Genomic DNA, 12,743 nt, shown 5'->3' on the forward strand with positions numbered 1-12,743 from the left:
GTCGCGTGCAAGCATCCGCCTGGGTGACGGGCGGCAGACTGCTGGGCTATTGCTTTGGCACAGCGTTTGATGAGGTCAGAACAACATATGGAATGTCACAACAGGACAACTCCATATATGGAGATCTAAGGGTGGCAGCGGAGGCGGTGTCTTGAGTGTACAGGGTTTGATGAGGTCAGAACAACATAATTGGCCCAGGCCGTAGCGTAACGGTCTGGGCACCGGACTGGTAATCCAGTCGCAGTGTGCCGCGGGTTCGACTCCCGGACCCGACACGGCCTTTACTGCATGTCATCCCCCCATCTCTCTCCCGTTTCCTGTCAGCCTACTGTCTGTCCCTTCAAAAATCAATAAAAGGCGTAAGCCGCAAAATAAATATCTAAAAAAAAAAAAAAAAAAAAAAAAGAACAACATAATTATGGAATGTCATAACAGGTCAACTCCACATATGGAGATCTAAGGGTGGCAGCGGAGGCGGTGTCTTGAGTGTGCAGGGTTTGATGAGGGCCCAGGTAGAGTCGGACCTTCATTGTCAGGCCTGTTGAATGGACAGGTATAGCAGTCAAAAGGGAGACATCGAAGAGGAAGGACGGGTGGGGAGGATCAACATAATGGAATGTCAGAACAGGTCAGCTCTATATATAGAGATCTAAGGGTTTGAGATGTGAGGTCAGATGTAGAGTTGCTGGCCGGCTCCGTATATATATGCAGATCTAGGTGATGATCCAGTCTTCTCCGTGTATGGCTATCCAGGCTTTGATGAGGTCAGTGTTGTGATCTTCATATATGGAGAAGGCCATATATGTGATACGTGATGTCACGAGGCGCGATGGACTGATAACCATTTATGGAGGCGTGACACGACTGACGGACATGTTTTGCAGGTTTTCATAGTAATCTGCGACCTACAGTCGCAAAAACAGAGAAGAAAGAGAGAAGAGAGAGAGAAAGGCCCGTGCCAATCAGCAGTATGGGGCCTCCCCTCCGTGCAGTGAGGGATTCTGTTTTGCTAACAAGGTCGCTTGGCAACGGTGACGTCACTGGAGTGCGTAGCAGAGACGGGCATCAGAAGACCATGAGACAGGGAGAGAGGTGGATGATGTTGGGTACTATTAACAGATGTAGAATGTGATACTGTATGTCCTTCTGAATGCACTCTTCTTGCAGAACGCCCAACAAGTTATTTCAGTCAGAGGCATTTCTTTTGAATTCAACCAAAAAAAGAGTCCTGATCAACTTGTGTCTTTCATGGATTCTCCGAAGTGCACACACACACACACACACACACACACACACACACACACACACACACACACACACCTCTCATCTACATAATACACAATGTTGCAACGGAAGGTCGAATTTACTATGAAATCCTGCGTCTCGTGTCCGTCACTCACACCACCATATATGGTTGCCAATCCATCCAAGCCTTGTGACATCACATGACTTCATGGAGACCCTTAGATTTCCATATATGGATCTGACCTCGTGACATAATGGAGACGCCTCCATATATGGTCACGCCTCATGACATCACGCCTCATGACACGTCACGCCACCATTATATGGCAATCTCCATTATATGACGATCACGACACTGACCTCATCTAACCCTGGATAACCATACATGGAGAAGACTGGATCATCACCTAGATCTGCATATAATATGGTGCCGGCCAGCACACTCTTGTTGATCTGATCTGACCTCATCAAACCCTCAACTCATCAAAGACACGCTATATGTATACAGAATTCATTCCATATGTTGATCTGACCCCCCCCCCCCCCCCCCCCCATGCCAAAGTGCCAGCGTTGGGCCAGCAGTCTGCCGTCTGCAATCAGCCAGGCGGATGCGTTCTCGCCCTCAAGGCATCTTACTGGTTATATTATACAGTTGTGCGCACAGCTTTGTGAGAGGGTAAGTTGGCCAAGTCATAGACCGCGGCGTATGCAGAGTATGTGGAAGTGCCTTTTACGCCTGTGCTTAGTTAGTGGCCGCGATACGTCACTGACTGTACCGTTTTCAACTCAGCTTTGACCCACAAAGCTGAGTCTGTCTGGCTACTGGCCAATCACAGCTGGGCTTTCCTATAACTGTGGTGAGATCCATAATAACCCAATACCCCGTGTCAACCTAGCTTTTGCAGTTTCCCTTTCCGTGAGGCGATTACAGAGCCGTGCACACACGGAAAAAACACGGTCAGTGGCCAAAGATAAATCGCTGTCGGTCTGCCTTCGTGTGTGTGTGTGTGCGTGTGTGCGTGTGTGTGTGTGTGTGTGTGTCATTCAGATCGCATTGCCACATAGACGTGTGGCGTTCTTCTCTATAGACGTGAGCACGACATTTCTTGTAAGATAACGCTGCCGGTGTGGGGTAGGTACACTGACAATAACGGAGGCAGCTGTCTTGAGTACTGTAAATGATGTTCTCAGATCTCACCATATTCCTGTCAAACTATGACCATATAAAGTACACTTTGGGAGCAAACCAGGGCAAAACCAGATGAGCTGTCTTCAGACATCACCCATAATCCCTGCATAAGCATTACAGTCTTTCTATTATTATTTTTTTTCTTTTCACTCTGCTGAATATCTGGGGAAGGACATTTTTAGATTTTTAAAAAGCAATTTAAGATAAATAAAATAATAAATGAACAGCAGTAAGAGATCGGGGGCATGGCCAAATATATCACAAGACTGAGACTCTTAACTACTACTCATATTATATTCCCCAGAGGTCTACACAGACCCACTCCTTTTTACCAGTCTACACTACAAATGTAAATGTCTTCTTAGCTGAAAATCACAGATCTACAAGCTTGTATACATTGTCTAGTTTAGCTGAATGTTCACCTATTTTCGGCAAATGTTCGCCTATTTTTACATAATGTGCGCCTATTACGACAAGCCCAGAATAGGAATGCTAGGGTTCATGTGGTGAAGAACCCCTCCGATGCCACTGCATCACTGCTATCTCAATCTGTAAAAAGGCTGAACTGGGTTTAGCCTTCACTTGCTTCCAAGTAGATTTTTTTTACATATATAAATAAAACGATTTCTTGCACCCCATGCCGTATACCCATGTCTGTTCACTGTGTGCACCTGTCTATCTGAAACTACTGACAGAGCATGCTCAGCTCTGTCTGGACTTTGCATAACCTGGACCCAGCATGTTGAGCAGGCTTTTTGCTTTAAAGAAAGTAGCGCTGCCAAATTAGGACACTGGTGATCACCATAAACCTGGAGAGGAGTGAAGAAGAGAACTCTTATGAAGATGTTCCAAGAGATGCTCTGAGAGTGAGTGAGTGAGAGACAGACAGACAGACAGAGATGAGACAGAAAAGAAAGGGTGAATGAAAGTAGGTAGACAAAAACAGCAGAGGTTTGATCTAAGGGAGGACAGATCATGATGTGGAGAATTTGTGTTTTTTATAACCAACGTCATATATTGAGGCAGGATGCAAGCTCGGAATGACGTCAATATGTAGTTATATCCCTCCCTTTCTGAAGAAAAGTTTGGTCGCATTTAACGTGCTTTGGACCTCTCTTCAGGAAGTGTGTGGAGGCAATGATAACAGCTATGACACCATAGACAGCATGACTAACAGTCAAATTGTGAGAGACTTTAATTGAGCTGTGCATAAATGCACGATACACTTTATCTACCGTAGTTCACTGAGTGCAACACAAAGTATTTCATTTACTTATTTTATTTGACTTTATTTATGTTGGTGCTATTTAATTTACTTTACTGTTCTGTTAGCACTTTGCATATACTTCGCACTGTTGTTTGCATAATACTTGTCAGATTTGGAATTGTGTTCATTTATTTCAGATACATTTTCTACATATAACCATATTACTAGAAACAAAATTACTGGGTGCCTGAAGCTCGCCAAGTCTGTGCAGCATTTGAGCCACGGACCACCATTTGATGACATTTAGGGCTGTATTTTGCGTGTCTTAAGTACCAGGTCTTATTCCCTAACTTGAGTAAACTAAAGACCTGGAGGCGTGATCAATGCTCTTTGGCCACTCAGAATAGCCAAAGTAACGTGTCGTTTTCTGTTTTTACCCGCGTTTCCCCATTGACTTTGCATGGGGCATTTTACGCGTGGTTTATTGCGAATTACGTCGGCACGGTAACCCGAAACGGAAAGAAAAGCACAAGCACACCATTCCAGGCCGAGCCGCACGTTTCGATGTATATATTGTGGGGCTTTGGTAAACCGTGCGGCCGGCCATAGACGTCAAAGTTTCGTGTCTTGATTATTACGACTACGATTAAGTATGTGTTGCGGATTTCAACCTGTGTTTCTGCCATTGCATGGCAGGCTCCCAGAATAACCATATAAGACAAGTAAGACGCGTAAACGCGGGAAGCGAACGCAGCTCGTAAATTGCAATAACAATTAGAATAAATTACGTACTTTTTTTTTCTTTTTAGTTAGTAATTTTTTTAAGTTTTCTACTGTGTGTGTGTGTGTGTGTGTGCTACAGCTGCGCCCTCTGGTGGCGGGCGGGCGGGACAGACACACACACACACACACACACACACACACACACACACACACACACACACACACACAGACATGTTCTGCAGGGTCTCATAGTTAGTGCTCATTGCGTTCGCAATGAAATGGGAGTTGAATGCTGCAATTTGTAAAATAAATGACAAAATATGACCCATCTAAAGGACCACCACTTGGTCCCAGGAGTAGGACCCATTACTTTGAATACCTATTTACATCACTCCACATACATAATGTATTCTGTGCTGTAAGTAAAATAAATAGTAGTCAGACAAGTGGAGTATAAGTATATCCATGTATATAGCTGACATAAGCAATGTGAGTGAGTTCAGCAGCGCACAAATGAAAGAAAGAAAACGTTATTGCAAGACATTTGTTTCAAATGATCTATAACCTGAGATACCTGGCCTGCTGTTAACAACAGTGAGTAGTGATGTCTTTCACTGTTCAAATATTTCCTTGATGTGTCCGCTTCCCAAGTGCTAGGCCATGTGTCTATGTGTTTGGGCACGTGTGCGCTTTGCCGGTGTGCATGTGCCTTTCTTTGATTAAGACCCTGGTTAATTGTTTAGTCCGATTGATCCCAATATAATCTCTCAAGAACTGTGCTACTGAATCTATCGGCAGGGGCATTCAGAATGTGTATACATTGTTGTTAGCGGGAATGTAAACACAGAAGCCCCACCACGCCACCGGAAGACGAGGGCTGAGTGCGGACCAACATCCTGTTATCCACAGACCACAGGACGTCATATATGCTCAGACACGTTTATGACGTAAATTATCCATTCATTGTCAATGGCATTTCATGTTTGAGTTGTTAGCCAATTAGCCGATTTGCTCAGACACATGACGTAAATTCTCCATTCATTGTGAATGGCATTTAATGTTTGTGTTTGGACAAAAATCTCTATAGCTAGCGCCCCTCAAAAAGACACTATTTCAAACTCATGAGAGAAAGTGCTGCCTTAGCAAACAAATATTGTGCACACAAGTGACAAAGGGTCAGCAACAAGGTCAGCCCCAGAAGACAATGACAACAAGCAAGAGGTGAAAGTTCACCAGTCGAGTTCAACCACATGAACCCTATATAGCCACATGGCTGTATTCTGGGCATAATAGGCGAACATTCAGCGGAAAAAAGGGAAGAAAAAGGGGAACCAAGAAGAGATCCCTGGAGGACCCCAGTCAACTAAGTATATATGTTAAGTTAAGTGTCAAGTGTGTTAAGGCAGGGGTCAAATACAAATTCTACACTGTAAACCTGTAGTTCTGCTATGACAACTGAATTTCCCTCAGATTGATCGAGTGAACAATCAATCAATCAATCAATCAATCAATCAATCAACTAATCCTCAGTGTTAATTGATTAATTTGTAAATCACAGCAAGAGTGTACAAATGTAACAAAACAGACCCATTTGGTTACATTTATTTTGTACACTCACACTCATGAATTCACACTACTACAGTAGAAGGGTACACACGTAATGTGTCTTTTTTGTATGGCTTGGGTAGCTCCAATAGGAATCATGTTCCATTGTCCATACCAGTATTTACCTAATACCCTACAGGGGCCTTTGAGCTAAATGTGTTCGCATCAAATCAGTGTAGCCACTTTAAAAGCATATACATTGGCTATTGAAAATTGCCGATCTACAAGCTCATCACAAGTCATTATTACGTATTTTTTTCAAAAGAATCATGAAAAAAAAAATCCAAAACCTGTACAGATGGGAATCTGTGGCCAAATACGTATTAATTCGGAGGTACTTGGCATGAAAAGGTTTGAGAACCAAAAAAAACGCCTTACAATGTTTGTCATTATAGCAGGGGTATTCAATTAGATTAGGCCGGGGGCCACAACTGTAGAATGATTGTGTGGGGGGCTGAAAATGTGTGGTGTTCAAACGCAACGATTTATGTAATACACTTAAAATAGGTCTATATAGATCTATTTGACAGTGCATAAACATAATGGCCTTGACATTAATGAGCGTCAACGAGCACCAGCTTGAAACACACACACACACACACACACACACACACACACACACACACACACACACACACACACACACACACACACACACACACACACACACACACACACACACACACACACACACACACACACACACACACACTAGATAATTGGCGGGCCGGGCCGTCTTCTGTCCCTGACCAACCGGTGAGCCCGGGCCGGGCTCACGTGCCGAGCCGTAATAATAATTTGTGAATTTCACCCAGACTTGCTTCGGCAGCGTGGCAGCATGCTGATGTCCACTCCATAGTGACGTGAAAACAACCCCCCCCCCCCCCACACACACCCCCCAGGCCCCCCCACACACACAAGCACACTAAAATCTGGTAAAAAAGACTAAAGACTTTTAAAAAACAATGTGTTTTACATTCTATATCTCTGTCTCTCCGTGCAACCGCTCCATACTCTCGTCCTCTCTCTCTCTTTATTATGTAGCGCAGCTGTGTACGCACGCGCACGTCACACACACACACACACACACACACACACACACACACACACACCGAGTGCCGTTCTAGGCTCTGACAGAACTGACTCAGAGGAGCTCTGCAACAAAAACAATTTAAATACTGCAGGAGAATTACCACACTAAACAAAGTCGGTTTTGTACAGTGCAGATAATGTAGGTGTTCTTGACTTATCATTATTGTGGGTTTGTTTTTTATCATACAGCGTGAGTCCGCGATAGCCGATCTACAAGCTCATAACGCGTCGCGTTATGAGCAGCAGATATAAAACTATAATTAAGTACTTTTTAGTATGATGTGTTCTTGACTTCTTGTTCCTAATGTGGGTTTATCAGAGCACGAGATAGTGCAGCTGAGAGTGAGTGGCTGCCGCTGCATGCGTCCCGTGCCAATAAAGTGGCCTGCATGCTAGAAAAAATAAATAAATAAAAAGGTGTCGGGCTTCGGGGTGGGCCGGGCAGGGCTTTAAAACTGCGGTGGGTTCAATGGCTTGAACTCTATGGCAGGTCACTCTACTCTGTTCAGACCAATTAGCACATGCAACAGCTCATTAGTCACTTTTTAATAGTCTCATACCCTCCTCAAACCGTACCGAAAAAAATAAAGTCCTGGATTAATGGAACGGATTTCACTGATTTAGTGAAATTTGAGTCACTAGAGGCCATTAAAGGGAAATTAAACCCAAGGCCGATTTTGCCGTTTGTTCCCTCCCCTCCCCTTTTCTTTTCGTCTCCACCAGGCACATCCGTGTGCGTGCGTACGTGCATGCGTGCGTGCGTGTGTGTCCGTCCGTCTGTGTACAGCTAATCTCCGGCACCGTTAACCTGGTCGATGCCAAATTTTGCACACACACTCCCTGGATGCCAAACGGCCTGTTATAGCGCCACCAGGACTTTTGAAAAATCCAAAAATCGTTACACACCATCTCTATAGTCATGTGTTCAAGGGAGCCAACGACGTGTGGCGCTAGAATCGAGTTTCAAGTTATTAATCAATGTACTGTAGGTGTGCCTACGGGCCTACGTGCAAGCATTAATGATTGCAGGGTTCCTACACACTTTTTTGTGTTGCTCCCCGGGCAAGCTGCGGCCAAAACAAACCGAGGTGTCAAAAGTGGACCCAGGGGGTCGTGGCTTCTCTCCCATGGCTGGTTGGCTGCCAGGTGGTGCTTCCCCTATTCAATTCATCAAGACATACAATACTATACAAGAAATCATCAATACTAGGAGCAATACAGACATTTACAGAAAAACAGTGGGGGGTCATTTCAAGCACTTGCTAACACAATGATAGCACAAGACAGTGACAGGCACACACACATTTACTGTATAGGCTACACATGTTCAGTTCGCATGCATTTTTTTTCACATACATTTTTACAACAATTGTTTTTCTCCACCGAATCATTTTTTTCCTTCTCTGTGATTATAACTCTTTCCATCACTCACAAATGAATCATCTCAATTTTCACTTCTCTTTTCACAGCTTGTAACTGAAGCCAAATGGTATTTAAATACAGCAGAAAACAGACTCCTTTTATAGTAATAAATAACAAACCTGGCCGCGTAGTTGCGTACACTAGCTCATTAACTACTTAAACCTTCTAGACATAGTAATCTGGACCTGAGTTGGCTCTGTACCGCTTATTATTATTATTTTACTACACCAAATCTCTTTGACAAAAATAGGTACATCTGCTACTAATACTATTGGCTTAAAGGTATATGAATATGGATCCCAGATGGATGCCGGAGTTCAAGTGGTTAATAGTTTTATTCCTGCGTCAGGTGTGCTGTATTCTGTTGTAGCCAAAACTCTGTTCCAAACTTCTGGTACCTGAATTGAAGGTAACTTGAAGACTCGCCCCAAAACACAATCGCCCGCAATTCTTTCACAGACGCTTGCCCCCAGCGGTTCTTGTATTCTTGTATTTGTTTTACTGAGGTTAAGGTTATGGTTATGGTTATGGTTTGGGTTAGGCATAGTTAGGTTTTCTGAGGTTACGTTTCGGAATAAGGTTAAGTTTAGGCATAGTTTTACTGAAGTTGTGTTTCGGAACAAGGTTAGATTCATGCATAGTTTCCTAATAATATTATTAATAAGGGTAATAATAATAATTGTGTGTGTGTGTGTGTGTGTGTGTGTGTGTGTGTGTGTGTGTGTACACACACACACACACACACACACACACACACACACACACACACGACATGAATGGTTTACAGAGCAAAAACATAAAATAACATTAAAATAATAAAAGTATAGCAAATATAGCAAATTCTTAAATCCAAGGTTGCTGGATTTGACCCGGCTGAGCCCGTTTTGGGGCAAGCATTGTATTCGAACTGAATAGACCCCTGGCCTATGGTGTTGCATTCTAGGAGACAATAAAGCATTTTGGGTTGAACTGTCCTCAGCTCTGTTCTGCTGGAGGCTAGTGGTCAGAGAGGGCCCTCACTCTCTGTTCTCTACCCTCCTGGGGATGCAGAAACACAAATACCAGGAGTATTTATGCAGGGCCCGGCTGTCATGGCAACTAGGGGATTGGGTTTAAAACTCAGAGGCAAACGGAAAGGCCAAGCTATACACGGTACTTGATTGCACTGTACATAAAGGGAAATACCACCCAATTTAGGACTTTTCGTGAGCTACCTTATGCTTGTGACCATGAGCCACTCATTCACAAACAACTGAAACAAGCTTTTCTTCTTACTCACTAAGAGCTGATACTGCTTCTTTGGCAACATAAAAAAATGTCTGTTTGGGGTTTTACACCAAAACAGCATCGTCTAATAGATGACCAATATGAACAATGTATTCCTTGAGTGATCTCAAAGTCATATATTCTATATAGATTTTTTTTTCCTCAATTGAGTTGCCATGGATTAAATAATTTCCTCAAGTTTATGAATTAGTGAATATTCATTAAAGCTGTATCTTGTAACCATTTTAGATGGGATGTCCCGTTTTTTTGCTACCGATCCAATTCCGATCATTTGATTTTGAGACATACTGATACCGATCTTTCCCGATCCGATATTTATATGCCATATCACAATAGCAAATATCCTAATGTATGTCACTCTAGCGTAATCTGTTGTTGCCTTTCAATTATTGAAAGGCAAAATGTGACTATACTTTTTTATTAGAATGACTGTCATTGTGTTGTTTTTTCTTTCTATGAAAGCATGGAATCATACCAAAACTAGAAAACGTGCCCTTCTGGGCACAGGTCTCCACCAGGAGGATAGGACTGTGTGAGATGTTTGGCAGTAATATAATATACAGTAATATAAACATGTTTTTTTGTTTGTTTGTTTCTTGCAACAATTTTCTTCATTTTGTTGAGGAAATGCAGAGCCAGATCACTCATAGCATCTCTGAGGATAGAATTCTGGATGAGCAGGACATGTGCAGCATTTTGTACAAAATGGGCTACTCCTGAAAACTTTGGAAGGCAGTCTTAGCTAATCAGTGTAGAATCTGAGAAATCCAACAGGCTCGTCTTGATCACATGACTACAGAGATAATGTGTACCGATTTGCGTGAGATTTGGATGAAATCTGTGCGACTAACATAAACAATGTGTTTTGCAGAAATCTGCCGCATGGTGGCAATAACCGGCAGATGTGGAGGGATGCAGGGAAAATGTTTTTCCATGGCCTCTAGGGAGTGCGCATACATAAGTTGTCGATGCAGTTATAGACTGATTCCGTAGCGGTTTCATGGTCGCAGCGTTCGTATTTCCTGTAGGCGGACTCGACGTAGCTGCGGGGTTTAAACCCTCACCAGGCGCATCTCTTCCACTACAGTGAACGGCAGAGTGACTGATGTTAGTTTGCCTCAAACTTTACTCTTTTACCTGCTTTTTTACTAACACTAACATTACAAAGATGTCCAGAACATCGAGATGAACCTGTGTAGTTTATGGCAGCTCCAACAGTAGTGGCAACATAAAAAATAAATAAACACGGAATGTCAAAATATCCACCGTGGTGGCTGAGACCAGAGCCATTGAGTAATGGTTGAGACAAAGCAGTGAAAGGTCCTGAAAGAGACATAATTTCAGTCTTACCCAATACCCAATCTTTCTGTTTTATGAACACAAGGCTGCTGTATTTTATACCTCATACTAAGCATTTAAAGTATGAGGTATAAAGTACAGCAGCCTTGTGTTAATAAAACAGAAATATTTGGTATTGGGTAAGACTGGTGTTATGTATCTTTCACTGCTTCGTCTCAACCATTACTCAATGGCTCTGGTCTCCGCCACCGCGGTGGATATTAGACATTCCGTTTTTTGTTTTTTTTATGTTGCCACTACTGTTGGAGCAGCCATAAACTACACAGGTTCATCTCGATGTTCTGGGCATCTTTGTAATGTGTTAGTAAAAAAGCAGGTAAAGGAGTAAAGTTTGAGGCAAACTAACATCAGTCACTCTGCCGTTCACTGTAGTGGAAGAGGTGCGCCTGGTGAGGGTTTAAACCCCGCAGCTACGTCGAGTCCGCCTACAGGAAATACGTAGGCTGCGACCATGAGACCCGCTACGGAATCGGTCTATAGGTAAAACAGGAATTGGCCTGTTATAGCGCCACCGTGAGGCTGATTTGGGAAAAGAATAGTGGCATGTCGTCCTTGGCCTAGTGGAAATGTGCGTGTATAATTTCATGGAAATTGGACAATCGGAAATTGTTTGTGATTTGTGGCATTTTGTTCGAAACGGACCAATCATGTGAGCTTTGGAAGCCAATCTTAGCCAATCAGGATGGAAGATGGGAAATTGTGCAGATCTGTGTTACTGTTGATCTCATGACTATGGAGATAGTGTATACCGAATTGTGTGATGTATGGATAAAATGTGTAGGAGTTAACTACAGAAATGTGTTTTGCCTAAATCGGCCTCATGGTGACACTATAACAGGCCGCTGAGGAATATTTGGGGCAGATGTTCGTTCTTGGCATCCAGGGAGTGTGTGTGCACAGTTTGGCATGGCCAACGGTGCCGGAGATTAGCTGATAACGGACGGACGGAAGGACGGACACACACACACACACGGACGGAGTGCAAAACATACTCTCTCCCCATGCCTTCGGCCTGGTGGAGACAAACATACTCTCTCCCCATGCCTTCGGCCTGGTGGAGACAATAATGATGTATTGGACTGGTTAATTAGAGTGAATACAGTTCTACATCTTATAGAACTGAAGTCAAGTTAAAACTCTTAAAGAGTATCTCTCTCATTCCGAGAGAGTACTATAGAGTACAGACACCTATGCAGGGGTTGCATTTCCTTTGCTTTCATCATAGATGTCTTTCACGCCTCTGAGTATAACTATAGTCTATATTTCTTTGAGAATGGTAGTCCCAGGGTCAGTTGAAACCCCCTGGTCTATACTAACCTTCTACTCTAAATATCTTATATAACAGTAGGTCATACAATGAAAAAAACATTTTGCTAAATCAGATTTTGCCCAAAAGGTCACAGTCACCCATCCTTACCAGCCTGTGGATTCTTCATGTGCGAGATATCTATCATATCTGCGTGGCCTGGAGCTGGGAGATTGGTCAAAAAATTCTAAAGGGACTTTATGGCCACCATGAGGAAAATTGAAAAAATTGGGTTCTACTGTGTGTGCGAGCATGCAAAGTTTCACTGCAATTGGGCGCTGCATTCATGATTTGTGGCCACTAATATG

The sequence above is a fragment of the Protomyctophum parallelum genome (genome assembly GCF_964188405.1).
Source record: "Protomyctophum parallelum genome assembly, chromosome: 11".
NCBI lineage: Eukaryota > Metazoa > Chordata > Actinopteri > Myctophiformes > Myctophidae > Protomyctophum > Protomyctophum parallelum.